The sequence below is a fragment of the Falco naumanni genome, chromosome Z (genome assembly GCF_017639655.2).
Source record: "Falco naumanni isolate bFalNau1 chromosome Z, bFalNau1.pat, whole genome shotgun sequence".
NCBI lineage: Eukaryota > Metazoa > Chordata > Aves > Falconiformes > Falconidae > Falco > Falco naumanni.
This window is the reverse complement of record NC_054080.1, coordinates 82,955,733-82,976,133: the sequence shown is the minus strand read 5'-3', so window position 1 is coordinate 82,976,133 and position 20,401 is coordinate 82,955,733. Positions and strand designations below refer to the sequence as shown.

General features: G+C 50.9%; 1 long non-coding RNA gene across 1 annotated transcript in view; it reads left to right on the top strand.

The window, feature by feature from the left end:
- Window positions 1-6,239: 6,239 nt before the first annotated feature.
- Window positions 6,240-20,401, top strand: part of LOC121081650 — a 68,989-nt gene continuing 54,827 nt past the window's right edge. The window contains exons 1-2 of the long non-coding RNA XR_005825751.1: window positions 6,240-6,311; window positions 7,333-7,412. This is a non-coding gene — a long non-coding RNA (uncharacterized LOC121081650). The remainder of the gene's footprint in view (window positions 6,312-7,332; window positions 7,413-20,401) is intronic.

Here is a 20,401-nt window from a genome sequence, read left to right as displayed (position 1 = left end):
TTCACTTAAGTTTATGTCAGCAGGAACAGGACTCTACTAAATTTATCCCCTGTGCTCAAAACTAACTGCATAGGCCTTGAAGGGTATTTTTAATAGGAGGTAAACCTCATCCACAAACAGTCTCTCATTTCAGGCCTACAAATGAGATATTTTCCAGTCCAGTTTAACTCCAACCCTGCCCCTTCCTTCCACAAGCCCCAAATGACTGTTTTCTCCTGATTCTTTGGTCATTGTGTAAGTGTGATATCCCTTGGCAGAGCCTACAAAAGAGCTGGGGAGGAACACGGTTCCTGCCTATTTGGCTCCTTTTAGGGTTAAAGCCAGGATGGGTTTTGTGCCTAAAGCAACATCCTTCACGCAAATGCCAGTATAACATAAATTGTGCTGGGCTCTGAGGAGAAGCAAATGTCAAAAATTAAGTTATTCTTCTGCTTGACTCACAAATCCAAGTAGCATGCAAATAAAGAGGAGCCATCTGTTCAGTCCCTGGGCCATTTCAAGTTAAGCATCCAGGGCCAGCTTCAGCTCCCAGTTATATCAGGTCAGCCCCGCTGGCTGGCCTCCACAGGACATGCTCAGCCTTGCCCAGAACAGCCTGTCACGGCACAAGTGTCCGTAACCCTTCATGCTCCTCTTGAGCTCAACTGGCATTTTGTCCCTCAAGCTGCTTTCAGCTGCTCACACTCGGATGCACGGTTTCTCTACTTCCATGCAGCTCCCCAAGCAGGATTTTAGGGTTTCTCCTGTTTTAGTTACTTCACTGCATGTACCAGGGTAGGTCACTTGCTGCCCCATGATGCTCTGATATACATCAGAGCAGTTGGTGCATCGATCTGAAGACAGATTTGTCACTGGCTTCCATGGAGCCTGCGCTACACCCGTGGCTGCCTTCCTGCATCTCCACAGACACTTTATTATCATTGACATTAATGTAGCCTTTGAATAGCACACTGAAAATGTAGACCCGCTGGGCTAAACATCGTTGGAGGAAGGCAGGATTACCACCTTGCTTGAGAGAGAAGGCAAAATGAAAGGAGGCCTGACCATACTGCAGATGGGTGCAGAGGTGTTTAGTAAGCTGGCCAAGACACAATCTTTAAGTATTAGCTTGAGAGAATCATCATACCAGGGACAGGTTGCTTTGGCAAAGCCTGGCTGCATAGCTTGAGCTGAAGGACTTGGCCTGTGTTAGGTCCACCAGGTCTATCCCAGCTCTCCCCTTCACTGTGCAAGGCATATTCCAGTTGCAGGAACGACAGCCAAAGCTATGCCTGTGCAGCACACGCAGTCCAGCACTGAGCGCCTGTTAACGCTCGAGCAGGTTTAACGTCCACACACCAGGCTGAGATCTACCAGGCATTCATCATCATGGGATAGCGAGGGGACCAGAGCTGTAGCTGTGAGTTGTAAGGCTGCACAAACCTATGGATGAGGAGGGCCCTAGGAGGGAGATACGGTTAGGAGAGGGTGTGGAGTCTGTGCTGGGGGACAGTAATTAACCACAGAGCAGTAGTCTGGGACAGGGTCAACACACGAGCGCTTCCATCTCACTGCAAACTCAGAGCAGGTAGTTTAGGCCACTGTTGACTCCAGATCTCACAAGCCCCAGGTGGGTTGCTGCCCTTCCTCTGTGCTACCCTCCTTCAGCTAAAGCAGCCTGGTTCCAGTGCCTCTCAGTTCCCACCTCTTCTCCAAGGTCCACCTCCTATCCCACCAAAACTGACAGAAACCCCAGGGTAGCTCCAGGGAAGTGACTAGAATTAGATCGCTGTCAGTGCAAGGGGAAAAACAGGAGGCTATCAGTGGAGGAACACTCCCCGCAATCTCAATCTATAAATCATGTAGGAAAGAATCCTATATAGCTTTGTCACTTGTTGAAGGGGCAGCTCCAGACCCAAATCAATGACCAAGTTATTGGAGTAAAGCAAATAATGCTGCAATGACAAGAGCACGACCATTAGATTTCTTGGCTGAATCCTGCACTTGCACAGGGGCACTCGAATGGGCAGCACACCGTGTTTAGAAAGGTCGACACTTCAGAAGCACTGATGTGTATCTGTGATGGATGTGGCAATGTTAATTTGGGGAATGTACTTTTGGTACACCACCTACTTCAAACGGGAACGGCCAGACCCTCCCACAAACGTGATAGAAGCTAGGAGCGAGGTCCTTTTCTCCTGCAAGATGCAGTGGGCTGCCACAGATTGCACTCCCTGAGCCATGGGTTTCCTGCCTGCGCTGCTGGCAGATAGCTGCAGGTGGACTGAGCTGTATCACACTCTGCCTCACGCAGGCTGGACATAATCCAGACTGAGAGAGTCTTGATCCTGGCAAGAGCTCCACGCATGCTTTGGTACCATCCCTCCAAAGTCTGGGCTTAGGGATTTCCCTAACAGGGCCTTGAAGGCTTACAGAGCTGGGATGGAGAACAGATGCAGACATGCTGAAGCAACCATGACACACTTGCTGAGGGGTAGCACCAGCAGCTACCTGGAGAGCTTTTACAGTGTGAGTCACTCACTGAGCTCCATCTCATGGCGTATCAAGCAGTATGAATCAAAGACCAAAAACACAGGGCATGTCTTGCCCTACAAAAACACCATCGACCACTTTACTTTTGAAGTAATGATTTGCTATTGATTATGTGCATGAAGATGAGGTAGCTCCCTACCTCTCCTGCCGATTTCCACACTCTCAATCACATTATAATGTCAGAGTTGAGCCCTCTCTATCAGACCTGAGTTACTGCTCTTAGCAGGGGATAAACTTGACACATCAGAAATCTCTGGGCAAATGCCTGAGAGTACTTGTGTTGACTGAAGACCTCCCTAAGTGGAACAAACGTGGCAGTAAGGCAGGGGTGGCCACACCTTCCCGACCCTATAAACCACATGCCAAAGTCTTCACAAGTCCTACAGCCATGAGAGCTGCCAGACATGCCTTGGAGAGCTAGGTGGGGAACATGGTCTAGGAGCAGGGTGCTCATGCAACATAATTCCCAGGTGCTGCAGCATGTTCAAGTTCAGTGATCTTTCCTGCCATGGGAACATGAGTCAAGTGCCAAGGACGACAACAGCACAGGCGGTGTCCTCGATGGCTGGGATGCAGTCCTGCTGGATCTGAAGAGGGCTGGCTGGCAGGGCCAGATGGTGGTAAAAAGGAACTACCAAGAGTCCCAGGCAAAGTGAGGGGGTGAACTGGGTCCAAGATCCACTTGGGAACACCAGGAGCAGGACTGGAAACAAGGCCACAGTGTAGGTCTGGCACTGATCCAAGACACAGGACCACAGGCAGGACTACAAATAGGTCCTCCTACAGCACAGCTCAGGCAAGGTGCCCATGCCTGAGCTTAACTAGAGCCTCTGGACTAATGAGTGGAGGATGAGGCTGGTCAGGGAAATTAAAGCTGATTAGTGCACTCGGGACCCTGACACAACTAGACGCAAAGTGGAGCAAGAAAAGTTTTAATTCTGTTTTATCCATTTCTAATCTCAGGCCAAGGTCTTCTTTGGTTTGGTCCCATCTCAAGTTTGCCTGTGGCTGGGCAGGAGAAGAAAACATGACAAGCAGATACAAGTGGCACTTTCTGCCTCGTGTCATGCCTTGTCTAAAGCTGCCTTTCCTTGTAGCCTCTCACCTGCTCAGCTGGTGAGTGTTTGCCAGACAAAGGCGTGCGGGAGTCCTTAGTGCACGTCTGTCTTGTGTCATGCACCCTCTCCAAGATGCTTTTGCTGCAGTGGGTTTGGATGCTTGGGAAGGCAATACCATCTTGATGGATTTTTGAAGGCAGGATATGTACTGGGGAGATCAGGGGGTAGCATCACATTGCTCCTGTCAGTGTGTTTTCCACAAGTTTGTTATTTTAAAAATAATCAGGTGCTAACTCTGGATCTAGAGAACAAGATATAGCTTGGGGTCTTTCCATAGGGGACAGAGGGGATTTTCTCTGGGGAGGCTTCCAGCTGGATCGCATCCTTCCTCTGGATGAAAAAGGGCTGCTGGTCCTTCAAGGCTGCCCACTCCCACCATCCTTCCTCTCAAAAACCACAGGATACAGAAGACTCATAGCTCTATCACATGACAGCTCTCTGCGGTTCTTTGGTGGTGATCCCCAAATCCTGCCTCCGCATTCTGTTGGGAACACACGTTGCTCCATCAGCAGGGAAACGTCACAGCAGCTGTTCCTGCCCTTTCCTTTCTGCTTTAAACTTTCTCTTTAAGTTTAAAATTAAAAATGCACTAGTAATGAAGGATTTCTATTGAAATTGAGAATTTTGACTAAGGCATTCAGAGTCTGTTCCCAGGCTGGATCAGCAGTTAGCAATGGTTATACTTGCTGAATCAGAGTACAGCTGCGCCAGGGTCCTCCACCTGAAACAGATGGATTGCAGAACAACATACCCTAAGGAGTAGCTTGGAATGGTGTTTCATTGAAAATGTTTGATGCAAGTTTGCTGCATCCACAGAAATCTGGGAAAAGAGCAGGCAAATACGCTGGAAAAGTTCTAAATGCCCACGGGGAAGACACCTCCCCAAATAGCTGATATTGAGGGTGAAGACTCAATGACTTAAGAGTTTAAGCTGACAATGTTCTTTCATGACTCAGCATCGTGCTGACTGCTCTCAGGGATCCGGTGGGAAAGCATGGAAGTCTGAGGATGGGATAGACTGCCAAAAAAAAAAAAAAAAAAAGAAAAAAAAAGTGATTTTGGCTAGGTCTGACTTAAAAAAAAATATAATTCTCAAATCCCCAAAACAGCCTGCCAAAGAAAACAAACATCAAAAAAATCCCTGCTGTCAGGACCTTAGTATTTTTTACTTTGGAATACCAGATTTGGGAAAAAGTTGATAAAATGTATAAAGGAGGCTTCTTGTTATCCTAATTTCGTGGACTGAGCTGGATTTAGGTGCATTCTTTGTCTGCTTTCTCGGCAAGTCCTATTTTATTCCCTCACAGCCCAACTCTTGAGAGGCTGAGGAGTGATACAGGATCATCCCCCAGTTTTGTCACACTGGCTTCAGCGATGTCAGTATAACCAAACACAGGGCAGGTGGCAACCTAAGCTTGTGTCCACATGGACATGGACGCTGATCCTTTCAGGAAGATATTTTTTTCCCTCAGATGAAAAACTTTTTATCATAGATTCCCTTTCCCAGCACACCCGAGAAGGCAGGCGGACAGGGGTAATTAGGAAGAGGATTAAGGGGGGATCCAGACCTGCTAGATCCCCGGGAGGGCCAGGGCAATGCTGTGACACTCCCCATGCCGCCATGTCCTTGCCTGTGGGTCCTGGGGGTCTTGGATGCTGGAGCAGCGCTGCCAGTTTGCGGTTTTTTTCCTCTCTAATGGTTTATCTGGCTGGAATTATTTAATAGTTCAGGACACGACTGGGTTTTTTCCCCTTCAGTTTTTCTCTAGAGGCCATGGCATTTGCACACTCAGCCTTGCAAACCTCCTACAGCCACCCTCATGCCGGTGATCAGTGGCAGCGGGGTGAAGGTGGACACCCGCGAGTTCCCCCTTCCCAGCACCGTCTTCCCCAAACTCTGCCCGTTTGCCGTGACAGCGCCTGATGCCAGCCCTCAGCCCAGCCCCTGGGCAGGCTCTCTCCCGCTCCCTCAGGCACAGCCTGCGGCGGGGCTGAGGGGATCGCGCCTCCACGTCCCGCCCGTGCCCCCCGGCGACAGCCCCCGCTCGTGCTGGTGGCCGCCACCTCCCCTCAGACAGCGCCGAGGGCCGCGAAGGGAAGGCGGGCAGCGGTCCCCGCCGCCCCGGCCCTGAGGCGCAGGGGAGCGGGCTGCGCTCAGACCCCGGGGCGCCGCGGCCAACCCGCACCCCTCAGGCGGCGGCAGGCCCCACCCCCCCTTTACGATTGGCTGTTCCGCCCGCCCTTCCACCGTTGATTGGCTGCTCCGCCCGCCTGTCCGCCGCGGTTTGTTTGGTCGCGTGGACCTGTCAAGCCCGCCGCGGGGGGGAGCAGGGAGGGAAGGGCACCCCCCCCCCCCCCCGCGCCGGTCCCACGTGGCAGCGCCCGGCGCCCCGACGGGGCGGGCGGGACCCTCCGTCCCTCCCCCCCCCCCCCCCCCCCCCCGCCACTCCCCGGTGACCTCCCCCCTCCGGCGGGGGTGGGACCGCCCCGGGCTGCGGCGGCGGGGGCGGCGGCGGAGGGGGGGCGAGCCGCGCTGAGGGGAGGGAGCGGGCTACCGACATCCGGGCCCTTCGCTCGCCGCCGCCGGGAGCCGCCGGGAGCCGCGGGTCAGCGCCGCCACCGCCGGACGGGGCGGGCGGGCAGGCGGCTGCCGGCACGCAGGTGGGTCCGTGTCCCTGTCGTGTGTGCGTGTGTCTGTGTGTGCCCCCCTCAGACGCCACCGCCCTGAGGGACGGCCACCTCCCCGAGGCACCGCCACCCCCTTGGGGTGCTGCCCGCCCTGAGGTGCCGCCCGCCTGAGGTACCGCCGCCCCGTCCCGTCCCACCGGCGGCGCCGTCGCTCCCCCCGGGGCTCCCTCCCTTTTAATTTCGTTTTAGACGGTAAGTTCCTTATTTTATTGCATCTTCCCAAAGCGCCCCATTTCCTCCCACCGGCATTCCCGTGGCGCGGCGGGGGGACGGCGACACACACGGGGTCCCCGGTTGCCGCCTTCACCGACGGGGGGAGCGGAGGGGTGCACCGGCGGGACGTGCCCCCCATCCTCCCCCCCCCCCCCCCCCCCCCCAGTTCCATTCCTCCCCGCCCTGCGTCGACCGTCCTGCGTGGGCAGGCGCCCCCCCCAACCCCCATCCTCCCTTCCCCCCTCCCAGGGACCCGGCGAGGGCGCCCGGTTCTGCCGGCCGCATCCCGGAGAGGCAGCACCGCTCCCACCGCCGCTCCTAGGTCTACTGTCCCCACCCCCGTCCCTCTTTTTCTTCAATAATAATAATGATTATTTTTAAAATTTGTCGTTGATTAATTATTATTCTTCATTTTTATTGTTATTTTATTTATCGTGGCAAAACTTTTGCTGGAGTTCCTGCTGCCTGCGGTTGCTCACGCCGCAGCCGGCGCGCACGCAGACTGAGAGTATCAGCTTTTACTTCTAATTAAAGACAGGAGACAGGCTGTGGGGGGCGACCCCATCCCTTCTCCTCTGCACCTTCTACTGGGGGGGGACAGGGACCAGGCGGCTCTGTTCCCCCCCGCGTTGGGGACTCCTCGATGGGTTTTTATTCCCGTTATTTCTCCGGCTTCTGCCTGAGCCCGCGTAAGGAGGCGGCTGTGGCTTGCGCAGGGGGTTTAAGGTGGCACCTCGGGCGAGGCGTTGTCACCGCTGATGCGTGTTACCGTGTCACTTAGGTTTGCCTGGCGCGATCCCCCTTCCCTGGATAACCCTGCATCCTGGCTCCCCGGCAGCAGCACCGAGCCTCGGAGATGCGGTACGTCTGCCAGCGCGTGGTCCTGCAGCGGGCAGGAGTGGGGCTGGCTGCCCTCTGAGCAGGCTGCCCGGGGGAGGGGGACCTGGGGGGCTGCCTGCATGCGAGGGACTAGTGAGCACCCCTGGGATGGGCTCAGCGTGGGGCGAGCATCCCTGGGGTGGGCTCAGTGCAGTGTGAGCATCCCTGGGACTGGCTCAGTGCGGGTGTGGGAAGTGTGGGGCGAGCATCCCTGGGACGGGTTCAGTGTGGGGTGAGCATCCCTGAGATGAGCTCAGTGTGGAGTGAGGATCCCTGAGACGGGCTCAGCCTGGGCGCAGAGAGCGTGGGGCGAGCTTCCCTGGGTTGAGCTCAGTGTGGGGCAAGCATCCACGGGGTGTGTTCAACCCAGGTACGGGGAGCATGGGGTGACCATCCCTGGAATGGGCTCAGCCTGGGTGCAGGGAGCGTGGGATGAGCATCCCTGGGATGGGCTTAGTGTGGGGCGAGCATCCCTGGGATGCCACAACCTGGGTGCAGAGAGCGTGGGCTGAGCATCCCTGGGGACAGGCTCAGTCCTGGTTCAGGGAGCGTGGGGAAAGCATCCCAGCCAGCGTGGGTGCATTGCCCCCTCCCGCACCACTGGCAGCAGTCCTACCATCCCCAAATGTCCCCTGGCCGCACATGCTGTGCAGCAGGAGGGGGAGCTCGCACTGCGCTGGCTAAAGAGGATGGGGAGCTGTGCAGGACAGAGGTCACCAGCCTGTGTGGGCTCCTGGGAGCCCCCCTCTTTCGCATGCAAGGGGAACCCCCTTCCTCTGAACCCCCCTTTCCGCCAGCCCTCGCCGCAGCTCTGGCTCTGAATTTCCTCCAAGCCCTCCTTCCCATATTGTGCTATTGATTGCTGAGCTGAACTTCCTCCTGAAATCATTAAAGCTTAAAAAATTGATGGCACAATAGAGCCCTTTATTAGCCACATAACTTTTCTGGCTTTCTTCCTTTCTTCTTAATTTTTTTTTATTATTATTTTTTTTAATCAACACTAAAGGGCAGAGCCTGAGCTCAGATTTATGTCCTGTGTCCCTGTGAGAGCTGAGTAGCATGCCCTCCTCCGCCCCAACTACCCATCAGCACAGCTGTGCTGGGCTATTTATTAGGAAAAATGGCAAAGAAGGAATCGATGTGTGCAGGTTTATTCTTTTCTTTTAATCTCAGCCTCCTCTCTTCGCAGCCTGCAGATAGGTCTATTTATTTATGCTCTTATAAATAAAAATATTTGAACAGGGACTGTAATATTTTATTTCCTGTCGTGCTCATCCTTCGGTCTAACGGCAGCTGAGTTCTTGCTCGGTATTAACTTACCATTTTAGTAACAGTTGAGTTTTCCTAAAGGAAATCCCTCCGGGCCGGCCATTACTGTGTCATTGTGTAACACAGGAGAAAGATGGATTACCTGGATGGATCTCCACCAGTGTGACTTCTCCAAGTGACAGACTTCGGCTAATCCACCCCCGCTCCCCTTGCCATCGTTGGGATGGGTTTTATAGCTTCTAGGAAATATTTGCAGTATCTCCAGTGTGCGATTGTAAATACAGGTGCAGATTTGCCAGGTGGGACTGTTGGCAGCATGTGAAACCTCAGCTCCTGGAGTCAAGTCAGCCCCCTATGAGTTTTCCTTTAGCAGAGAATAAGAAGGTTTTACTTTTTCTGGTTATTCAGAGAGGTTTTGAGATGTGCTTTGAGTGTGTCTGGATAGAGAAGAAAGAAGGAAGGGAAAAAAGAATGTACATTTATGTGTGTGAGTGTGTATGGGCATAAAATAAATCACACAATTTCGAAGGCAATATAACATTTTGTTGAAGGATCCCTTAGTGATCCTGTGCCAGAGCAGGGACTGAAAGTCATGTAGAGGGGATGCTGCCTCGCTGCGTGGCCTTGGGCCAGTCATTTGTCTTTGCTGCAGTGTCAGTATCTCAGGAGTGTGGCTGCCTGCGCTACCCGTGTTTTCAGCTAGCCCTGTCTCAATGCTGCATGCTAGCCCCTTCAGCCTCACCATAATTTTCATGTGGCTTTTGCACCCTGTTATTTTTAGGGTGCTTTATCAGGGGTGAAACCCTTAGGTGTAAAGCATCCCCCCAAGAATGCTTCTTTCCTAGGACAGGAACAATAGTTGCATCCCTCTGCGCTCCTCATTTTTCAGAACATCAGCTTGGTTCTGGGTAATGCTGACTGCCCTGCATGCCCCCTTTTTGTCATCGTTACAGAATATTTCATGCTGCTGCTGAAAGTGATGAAGCTATAAAACAAGAATAGCTCTGAGGGGTTTATATTTGCAGATGACACCAAGCTCAGTGGTGCGGCTGGTGCCTGAGGGATGGGATGCCATCCAGAGGGACCTGGACAAGCTCGAGAAGTGGGCCTGTGTGAACCTCATGAGGTTCACCAAGGCCAAGTTCAAGGTTCTGCACCTTGGTCAGGGCAACCCCCAGTATCGGTGCAGGTGGATCTAGTCCAGCCCCCTGCCATGGGCAGGGACACCTTCAGCTGGATCAGGTTGCTCAGAGCCCGTCCAGCCTGGCCTTGGATGTTCCCAGGGATGGGCCATCGGGCACCTCTCTGGGCCGCCTGTGCCAGTGTTTCACCACCCTCAGCGTAAAACATTTCTTCCCTCCATCTAGTCTGAATCTCCCCTCTTTGAGTCTCAAACCATCCCCCTTGTCCTGTCGCGACAGGCCCTGCTAAAAACTCTGTCCCCATCTTTCTCCTAAGCCCCCTCTAAGTGCTGGAAGGCTGCAGTAAGGTCTCCCCGGAGCCTTCTCCTCTGCGGGCTGGACAACCCCAGCTCTCCCAGCCTGTCCTCCCAGCAGGGGTGCCCCAGCCTCTGACCATCCCCGTGGCCTCCTCTGGCCCCGCTCCAGCAGGTCCATGTCCTCCCTGTGCTGAGGACCCCAGAGCTGGATGCAGCACTGCAGGGGGGTCTCACCAGAGCAGTAGAGGGGCAATTATAAAAGGATCTGATTTTGCCTAGACCGGGGCTTTGCAAGTACCAGAACTACACGCCTGAAGGCATATTTAGGCAGCTAAATGTATGTGAAACCCTGCTCCTCCCTGGCTCACCCAGACAGAACATTCCTGATGTCCCAGCCGCTGTCCCACCGTGGCAGCATGGTCTCCTCGGCAGCAAGGACTCTCCGTTCTCTTCTCCTGCCACTCTCCAGCAGCTTATACAATTTTTTTGGCACTTTTCCCCAAAGTCATTATTCCGGGTAACGTGGTTTGTTTGTTTATGCTTTTTGGTTTTAATTATACTTTTTTTTTTATTATTTATTGTGTCTGAAAAGCTCCAGGGCTTCCTTTCCCCTCCCCACTCCCAGATGGTCGCCTAGAAAAAAAAAGGAAATATTAGAATAAAAAAGGAAATAGTTTGGTTTCTGTAATGAATGAAGTTTGGCTTTTCCAGAGAGGATGTGGTAGAGAAAAAGGGGTGGGTGGGATGGGGGGTGGGGAAGCGGCAGGTGTGTTTGGAGGGAAGGGTGTGCCCTGCCGTGTATTTTAAGCTCTGCTGGGTCTGTGCCACTTGTTTTACAGCACTTTGGTGAAAAGGGATCCAGGTCTCGCTCTGCTTTTAATCTCACCATGACCAGCTCAAAGAACCCTCCCCGTTCTATGGAATCTGTTTCACTTATTTAATTAGATCTTAGTTCTCCATTATCCTCCTTGGGAGGAGGTGCCTTGGCTTATTTATCTAAGCTGCTTGGTCTGAAAGGATTTACATTTGTTTTTGGAGGAGGAGGAAGGAGCAGGTGGGTGGGGAGTGTTGGGGCTTGCCAGGCTGCTGGTTTCGTCTGAAGTGGACCTCCAGGAACAAAGGGAGTTGCTACAAAATCAGGGCTTCGAAGGAAATCAAAGGGTGAGATGACACTGCCTCTTCCTGGTGGCAAGGAGAACCAGAAGCCAGCTCTGCCTCCGTTACCTATAGTGGTACAATTCCCAGGGAGTGGAACTAGGATCTTGGCAGACCTCCATGGCTTGGAGATCCAGCCCATCCTGGTGACAATTCAGCTGCTGTGGCTTGGGGCGGCAGCAGTTCACTGTCACCCATGGCCATGGTGATTGTCCACACTTGTGGTCATTCATGCAGTGGGGTGAACAGCTGGCACAGGTAGAGGAGGTACACTGCACCTGGCCACAGATGTGGAGTTAGCCCACATCCCCATAGGTGCCAATGGGCCACCTCAGCCTACTTTTGGACAGCATGTTGGCTTTGTCAAGGGTGGTGCAGGTCTGCACCTTGCCAGACCAGAGCTGGGATACTGCAGATGCACCCACCGTTTCAGCATCACTCACCAGCAGCTTGCACGCCGCCTCGGGGCGCTCTGTAGAGAGGAGAAGCGGTACGGACTGATAGCATCACATCCTGCCGGTTCATACAAACCAGTGCTGGAGCGTGCGTTGGGTGTGCTTAGCGTTCCTGCAGGGAAGCAGGTCTCTGGGGTGGGTAGGGAGGCTGTCCCAGCTAGGACACCTTTATCTGGGACTGGCTTTGCAGAGGCGTGAGCTGATGGCCTTTAGTTGCCCTTGTCATGGTCCAGGTGTTTTGGTGGGACACACATCTCAATATGAAAGGTCTGACTGAGACTCCTTGTTCTGCCAGAGGTGGGACTTCTGTGGTCCTCTTCTGGTTAAACACTTAGATGGGTGCTCTGTGGGTCGGGGTTCTCTCTCTGTTTGTTTTGCTGGGGTTTTCCTTGGGATTTGGGGACATCATCTATTTTTACCTCCGTTCCCCATCAACACCAACCACGATGCTTCCTGTTCTCCCATGCGGTCTGTAGAGCCAGTGCTGCCACTTGCTGCTGCTGTCAAGCTGCTTATTGATAGCACGGACTCAGTCATGGTTGGCACCTGAATGAATTACTGCAATACAAATAAATAAGAAAAAAAAATAATAGTATTTGCAAGAGCAACGGTTGGAGATCTAACATTTATGCAGGGCCATTCATCAGAAATGACACCCAAATGTTCTGTAAACTCACATGCACATAAAACGCCGCTTCCAGGCTTCAAGGCAGCATCAGCTGTTTAATAACAAAACTACACGATACTTCGGGACCTGAAATTGAGAATTACTGCCGCCACTTGGAGCTGCAGGGAAAATTTGAGTCCAGCAATAGGATGAACTTCACTGGAAACTGGGCAGGACACTCCCTATGAATATGACATGGACATTTTATTTATGTCTTCCAGTGGGCAAAACCAGCAGCTCTACGGCTTATCTGACAGTTGTCACCTCTGCCAGCCAAGCACCCCCAAGGGGGACGTGGGTCCTTTTGAGTTATGGGTGACTGATGCTCAAGAAAGTCCTGAGTAACCTTACAGGGTACTCATTTGCTCAGGAAAGTGGTGTCTCCAAGCCTGTTGTCACTACTTCTTGCAGAATTTGGGTCTAGCGTGTACAGGATCTACCAGCCTGCAAGGTGGCCTCTGCTCCATGGGACCCCTTGATCTCTGTTCCCGTGGAAAGAGCCTTTCCATGCTACCTTAACCTTCTCATTGCATCATGTTTAACTACACGCAGCAGAGGAGGAGGTTGGGAGGGAGGAGAAAAGTTTACTTCTTGCCCTCTTTTTTCAGTTTAATCCCAAAATAGTATTTATTTATTGGCTCAGGCCTTCTCCTTTGTCCAGGGTTTGCCGAGCGTAAGACCTGAAGATTTGCATGCTTGATCAAATCTGATGAGAGTAACCAAATCAGCATTAGCAAATGTATGGACCTGAAGCTAATTGGCAGGTGATGAACTCCATGACTGCAGTGAAGATGAGCCTTTCTGTAGAGGATGTTGTACCTTGGCACAGGGACACCAGTAAAAGCCATTGGCAACTTTTAAATATAAATGCCTTTGGGGGGTTTATTTTTAGGTTGCCTTGCTCTGTGATGGGCACATGATCAAAGTAAAAGCAAAAAAGGGTGGCAGGAGCATGGTGACCTCAGCTAGGTCAACAATGAGCTTGAGGTTAAAGTCCAGAAGATTCACCAAAACCGCGTGGTCAAAACTGTGACCATTTGCAACTTGAGAATTAAGTTCTATAAGTTAATCATGGTGATGTGAGAGAAAACATTCGGGGTATTCATTGTCGCTTTTAAGCATCTTGATTGTCAATTAAACAGAGAAGAAGAGAAACATGACTGATGATAGTCACTGAAGTTGCTCAGCGGGGATTTGCAGGCAGCGTTGTTATTGCATTATCCGTCTGCCAGCAGTGCTCCTCTTGTCAGCCTTGCCTTTATAAATTGTCCTTTTTTCAGATGTTTGCACCTTGGAGTTTTTTTTTGAGGCTGGAATTTGGTATTGAGGACCGTGGTCTTCTCTTCAACCCAAAGGCACCAGACGTTGGTGCAGACTTGGTGTTGGCCGGTGCCCTGGATTGGTTAAATTAATCCCTGATATACAATTTTAGAGTCTTTTTTATTCCTTTCCAAGAAGACGGATACTTCTTGGTCAGCCTGTTGAGAAGCATAGAGATGCCACGTGAAGCTGCAAGCTGGAAACAAGCAGCAGGGTTTCTTTAACAATCGCTGTTTCAAATGATAAGGCTATAAATGAGCCCTTTGATAGCATTCAATTACTGAGCCGATGCATTAATTTACTGGGCTCAGGTTGTAAATTTAAAGTGACCCATAATAATGACGGGCTTCAAAAAATAAACATCAACTTGTAAATTAATTTGGTGTCAGTTTACAAATAACTCATTTTATGATTCACCTTCAAAATATGAAAAAAGAGGGTGTTAACTTCTCTTTTTGGGCTGTTGATGCAACTGGAGTATCCCACTTCAGCAGCTTCATGTGTACATGTGCGTACATACTCCTGCAGCGCCAACTGTGTTATTTTTTAATGCCTTTTTTTTATGTCTTTTATTATGGACTGAGCTCGCAACACTTCCTAGCATGAGTGATTTTATTCGCCTGGCTAGTCCATTGATTTCAGGACCATACCTTCTTTGGGACTGTGTGTGCAGGGTTATTCTAAGCCCCGTTATCTTTATCGGGCTTTGAATTGTAAAGAAATGCCCGGCCATCCTTGTAAAATACCTGTTTGTTCTTGTTTGCAGCATGCAATCCCAGCTTAGAGCAAGAGGTTGAAAAACTATAGTGTTAAAACACAGCATGTTTTAAACATGCGTCGTTCTAGGGAAAAGCAGGGGGTAGGAGGATGTCTTCACAGCAGTTGCTGATGTAGCTTTGGAGGTCACTTTATTTACACCAATAGTGAACTACAGACCTGAGACTTCTTTAGAGGAACATGTCGGAGCCTTTAGCAAAGCCCTGGGGCAAAGTGCCATCAGCCCTGGCTGTGGATATGCTTAGGGTGGTGGCATCTCAGAGTTGGTGATGCTGAGTGGCTCTTAACACGGTGATCTATATCGGACCTGGACCACTTCCCCAGGATGCACTTTCTGCACAGCTGCAAAAAAAATATGCGATATTGGGACTATTTGTCATGTGGCCAAGGTGAACAGCAGGATCACTTGGTTTTAGGGGGGGTAATAGAGGAAAAAGGCACTTTTGATTTTGAAACATGAGTAATTGGGGAAGATGCTGCTGTGCCAGGTGCTGAGCCTCCCTTCTTTGGGCATCTGCAGATGCACAAGCCATTGGGATTGCTTCTCTTCTGGGAAGTGTAGCTCAAAAGTAGGCAAAGGCGTTAAATAAGAAAATCACACCCCTCCCTCCCCCCCCCCCCCAAAAAAAAAAAAAAAAAAAAAATCTGAGGAGGAAATTAAAGTCACCTACCAGTCTTGAGCAAGTTTCCTCTGTTTTGGCAAGAGTTATTGCAGTGTTGGAAGGGAAATCTGCTGTAACTTTCCATTGTTGCTGCCCGGGGGTGCTGGATAAAAGGGACGGAGATGTGGGGAGTGAGGGTGGGGGATCAGGGTGCTGGCAGCAGGACTTTTGGGAGATAACACTCCCCTTCACCCCACCCAACACATGGTGGCAATGCCTTCCTCGGTGTAATAAGTCAGGGTGTCCTCACTTCATAGGTGGTCCTGCTGCATGAGCATCCCTCATGAGATGGTCCTTGGGGGCCTGATATTGGGTTCAGGGGTGGCCAGTAGGTGTGTGTGGGTTAACCCCGTATGGTGTCAAGCCTCTTTTCACCCACCTCGACTCAGTGCTGCTGCAATTTTGACCCTGGTCCCTATTATCACATGCCGGTGCCTCCTAGTTGCTTGACAGCCTCAGTGCTGTTAATGGGACTTGGTCATTCCCCAGTGCTCCTGTCCTCCTCCTCCTCCTTCTCACCAGGAACAGGAAAATGCTGCACAGCCAAGGGGGTCTGGCACAGCCACACTCCTCTGCTAGCCCCTGGGCTCCCCAAAATGGGCTTCACAGCTTGCTGGGCTACTCTCTCTGTCGTGAACTCCAGAACTCTGCAGTCACTGGAGGTGAAGAAGCTCTGCCTAGAAGAGTGGCTGCTTGTCAATGGGGTCCCCAGCCCCAGGAGAAGACCTGGTGAAGGGTGAGGAGTAGTGTCAAGCCATCTCTCCTGCTCTCTGTTACCTCAGATCCATGCAGCCCACCTGGTCCCACAGGGATGCCTTCAAACCAGGCTTATTGGGAGGCTCTTCTTCGTTATTTCTTCAGCTGGACTCTGCCACGTTGCTTCTAGAGGTGAAAAAGGAGTCTGAAGAAACATGCTGCTTCCAAGTCGGTGGGGGTGGCTGTTCCTCTCCAATACCCTCTCAGTCCTTGGAGCACGTGTGCTGTGGATGAGTAGTAAAGGTATTCCCATTGTATCTTCTAACTGGATGTACCAAATCATAGAATCATAGAATCATTGGCTTGGAAAAGACCTTTAAGATCATAGAGTCCAATTGTTAACCCAAGACTGCCAAGTCCACCACTAAACCATGTCCGTAAGCACTGCATCTACACATTTTTTAAACACCTCCAGGGATGTTGATTCCACCACCTCCTTGGACAGCCTGTTCCAATGCTTGACCACTTGACATGCTTGCGTAGGGACAATATAGGTTCTCTATCATCTTTTGTTCAGGATCAGGTGTCCTGAAAAATGTTCTTTAGCTCAGATGTCACATGTGGACTTACTGAAGCTCTGCTTTTTGGTGGGCGTGAGGTTAGGTCATCTCAGAGGTCCCTTATAGATAAAATCCTGTGCATTTCTTGAAAGCTGTCTGGTATCAGTGAGGGTTTTCAGCCTGTACTTCTGATGGAAGGATCTGGAGGTTGATCTTGAGGTGGGGAGTGGAACCTGGAGACAGCCCATCGGCTGGACTGCTTATCACACCAGGAGATCACTCCATGATGAGGCCTGAATTTAGAAACAGCATGCATGCAAGGAGGGAATCTAATTGGCCAAATGCATACTAATTCATAGTAATTACACATGCAAATTAGTAGCATAATTTTGCATTTGTTTTGTGCAGGCATTTATGCACAGCGTTTCCTGCAAAATGCTGGGATGGTTTCGTGCCAGCTGTGGTCCTGGATGGGGACATGCTGGTGATCTCAGTGTCAGGAGAGGTTGAGGGTATGACATGCTCAGGCATGAGAACGAATCCATTTTTCCATGGGATTTCCAGAGCTATGTGCTTCCCTGCCCCTGGAAAACTGCTTCACCTTCAGCTCAGTTCTTTTGATGGCTGTAGGGGAGAGCAGACATGCAGGAGGGGCATCCCTGAAACTGCTCTAGGAGATGCTGCTTATTTTCTTTTTTCATATAAAATAAAAGAATGAATGACCAAAGGGACTTCTTTTTTTTTTTTTTTTTTTTGTTCTTTAGAAGGCACTTAAGCTTTTTAATCTTTGCTGAGTGTGTCATGGGCTGGAATCTGCATAGACCTGTGCGTGCTTCATTCCTGCCTGCTTTGCCTGTCTGAAGAAGTCACATTAGACGCAGTTTGCTGCCTGTGCTATCCAAAACTACCGTTATTGCTTCACGCTCCGGAGCCTGATCTGGGATGTAAATCTCAAGTCTGTTTTGCCTTTCAGTTCATTGCATCCTGAAGCCTTTACAAGGGCTGTCCTAATGATGTCAAAAAATGTTTCTTAATCTCTGTCTGCATCTGTCTGCTTAATAGCTATGTGTATTGATGGTGGGCAATGAAGAGGTTTTGATGCTCATCTAGCATGCCCAGGTTGCCATGTAGGTTAGAGCATCCGGATTTCTGTCTGTAGGCAGTCCCTAATAAACACCAAGAACATTTTTAGCCACATCATGCCATCATATATTAAGTATATGTTGTAGTTTGGTTTATGTTTTACATATATTACAGGCATACCTTGGGAATCCAGGTTGCTTGGTTCTGTTTAGAGCGTATCTATGGGGGCTTTGGGAGGAATGGGGAAGCAGTTAATTTGCATCTCCTTTAAAAATATCAAAAAATGGGGTGCTGTATGTAATACAGCTGTAGTTGTGGGTTTTTTAGGGTCATCTCTGTTGGAGCCTTGTATGCCTGGAAACTATAAAGTAAAAAGTAGTCCCAGTTTTCCATGGCTGCAAATCCCCCATGTTAATTTTCACATTGCAACAATTTGTACTTTAAAGGCACCATTTTAGTAAAGCTTAATGTTGCCTCTCCTGCATTTTAGACTTACATAGTTTTGCAAGAGATAATTGCCTGTTTGGGAGACAAAAAGCTAATTTTGCCTAGGGCTCTATTCTTTTTCTTAACAAAATTGATCCTCTTTGGGAAGCGTCTTGCAAGTAGTGAGTCTTTGGATGAGTCTGAAGGGGAACGAATAGGTGGATGATGTGCAGGTGTGGCTTGTAAAAAAAACCCCAACCATAAACCATTTTGCTGCTGCACTGGATACCACTTCTGAACACCTTTCTCTTGCATGCTCTGCCTCATCTTAGGCTGCACCATGAGCTCCTGAGGATAGGGACATCTTTGTGGGTTTTGGCAGCCACCATGGTGGGTTCAGCATGGGATGTGCACCCCCAAAATATTTGCCATTGCACTTTTCTTTTGCTCTTAAGCTGTTATTGTTAGGATTAAGAGATGGTTTTATGTTGTTCCAAATATGCAAACGTTTAGACAGTGCAACCTGAAGCAGGCGGCTCCACGCAGCCTCTCAATGTTTCCCCAGGGCTCCCTGCATCGTGCTGGCCCTGGGGCTGGTGCTGCCTTGGGTGGCTGAGGTGGCTAGTGAGAGTCTGGTGACTCAGTTGCTGGGGGACACCTGGGTGGCTGAGATGACCTAAAGGGCTAAGTCTTCCCTCCTTGCTGTGCTGCATGCTCAGGGATGTCCTCTTCTGCTCCCCCATCTTGGGCACCTCTCCGTCACATTGGGCTTGTGCTGGTGAGGCTCCTCCAAAGTCCATCGCCAGCATGATCCCCTCCCCACCTTCCCATGCACCCTCCCTCTCCCTCCCTGCAGCTAAAGCTCATCATCTAGCCACCTCCAGGTCAGATCCTTCAGCAGCTGAGCAAGAGGAGGCTCCGCTGCAGACACGGCAGGTTGGCTAGCCAGCTGCACGTGTAGGTTATCAATAACAATTCATTAGGAATGTAAAGAGGCAGTGTATCTGCACGGAGCAGCTGTTCTTCATGGATGAGGGATGGATGCTGGTGGGAGGATTGCGTAAGTGGCTTTACTGCATGGTTGGGTTTGGGGAGGGGGCTGTGCTGGTGCCTCTGTATGCTGCTGTTTCCTAGAGGGACAGTGGTCAGGTTTTGCTTTTCTTTGGAGGTGGAGTTGCTCAAGATGAGTCTTCAGGAGGGTGAAAGGAAAAGGGAATCCTCTTCAATCCAGGCAGAACACTGCAGAGGCCTGTGGGAGAGGTTTGCAGCCCCTCTCGGTCAAGATCTGATCCATGTGGAAGTGGCAGGTCTTCAGTCTTTACTTGGGGCTCACTTTGTTGAGGCGCACTCGGTAAGGTGACTTTGTGCAGGCTGGTGCAAGGTCACCTGACATCTGCACCATTTCTCACCCTATTCTGCTTCTAGTTTTAGTTTGCAAAAGGGCTGTAGCTCACTGAGGCTCAGACCTGACAAAGGCAACAAAAGCAATCCCCAAGCTACATGCTTGCTCCCAGCCCACCCTCAGCTTTGCTGGTGGAGATGGGGGCACTGGTGGGGTTGCACATTAACCCTGCAAAAATGCATGCAATGGAAAAAAGCTAGGCCATTTCCATCACCCAACTCACTGCCTAGCTTTGCAAAGCCCACTGTCTTCCAGTTTATATTAAACTAAGGACGGGGGTGGAGAGCTGGTTTTATTTTTTATTATTTTGACATGAACGGTTAGAAATTCTTATTTTAAAGAGGAATGAAAAGGCAAACTTTGGGTTTTAGCAAGTGCTCAAAGAAGCCTGTGCAAGGGTGTCTTGCTCTCGTGCAGGCATCTTCCATGACCGGGGCAGGTCGCTCGGGCATAGCATGGCTGTGGTTGTCACGGCTCACGTGGAGGCAGCTGAATAAGCTGGAGTGCTGTTAACAGGGAGCTGCCGCTGTGTGAGGCAGCTGTGCACAGCTGTACACTGTCCCGGGTTGCTGGGTGGCTCTGAGAGATGGTGCTGGGTACAGGGTGCAGGTGGGGATGGCATGTGGCCTGGTGGGATTCAGGAGATGCTGTGGTCTGCTCATCTGGAGATGAGGATATGCTGCCTTGGGAAGCTGTGATGAAAATGCCTTAAAGAGGAGCTAGCTCTGATATCTGAAAGAAGAAAAGTAGGACTTGGATGTATCTGCTGCAATTGATAATTTTAATTTTCTTGTTTACAGCCGGTTGTGGGGTGAGGGCTTTCTGGCTGGTGGAGGCAGAGGAACCTTGGTGTCTGTAGAGGGAGAGCAGACCCGGAGCTGGGCTCAACACTGCTTTGGGCTGAAGGGATGCTGTGATGTTTGACAGCAGCTGAAGATGGACTTGGTGGCTTCTCATCCGTGCCCAGTGCTTGGCAGGTGTGCTCATGGTCTGGTGCAAAGCCTAGGAAGCAATGATCAGTGCTGTCCTTTAGGTCTGGGCATCTCTGCTCTGCCCCAGAG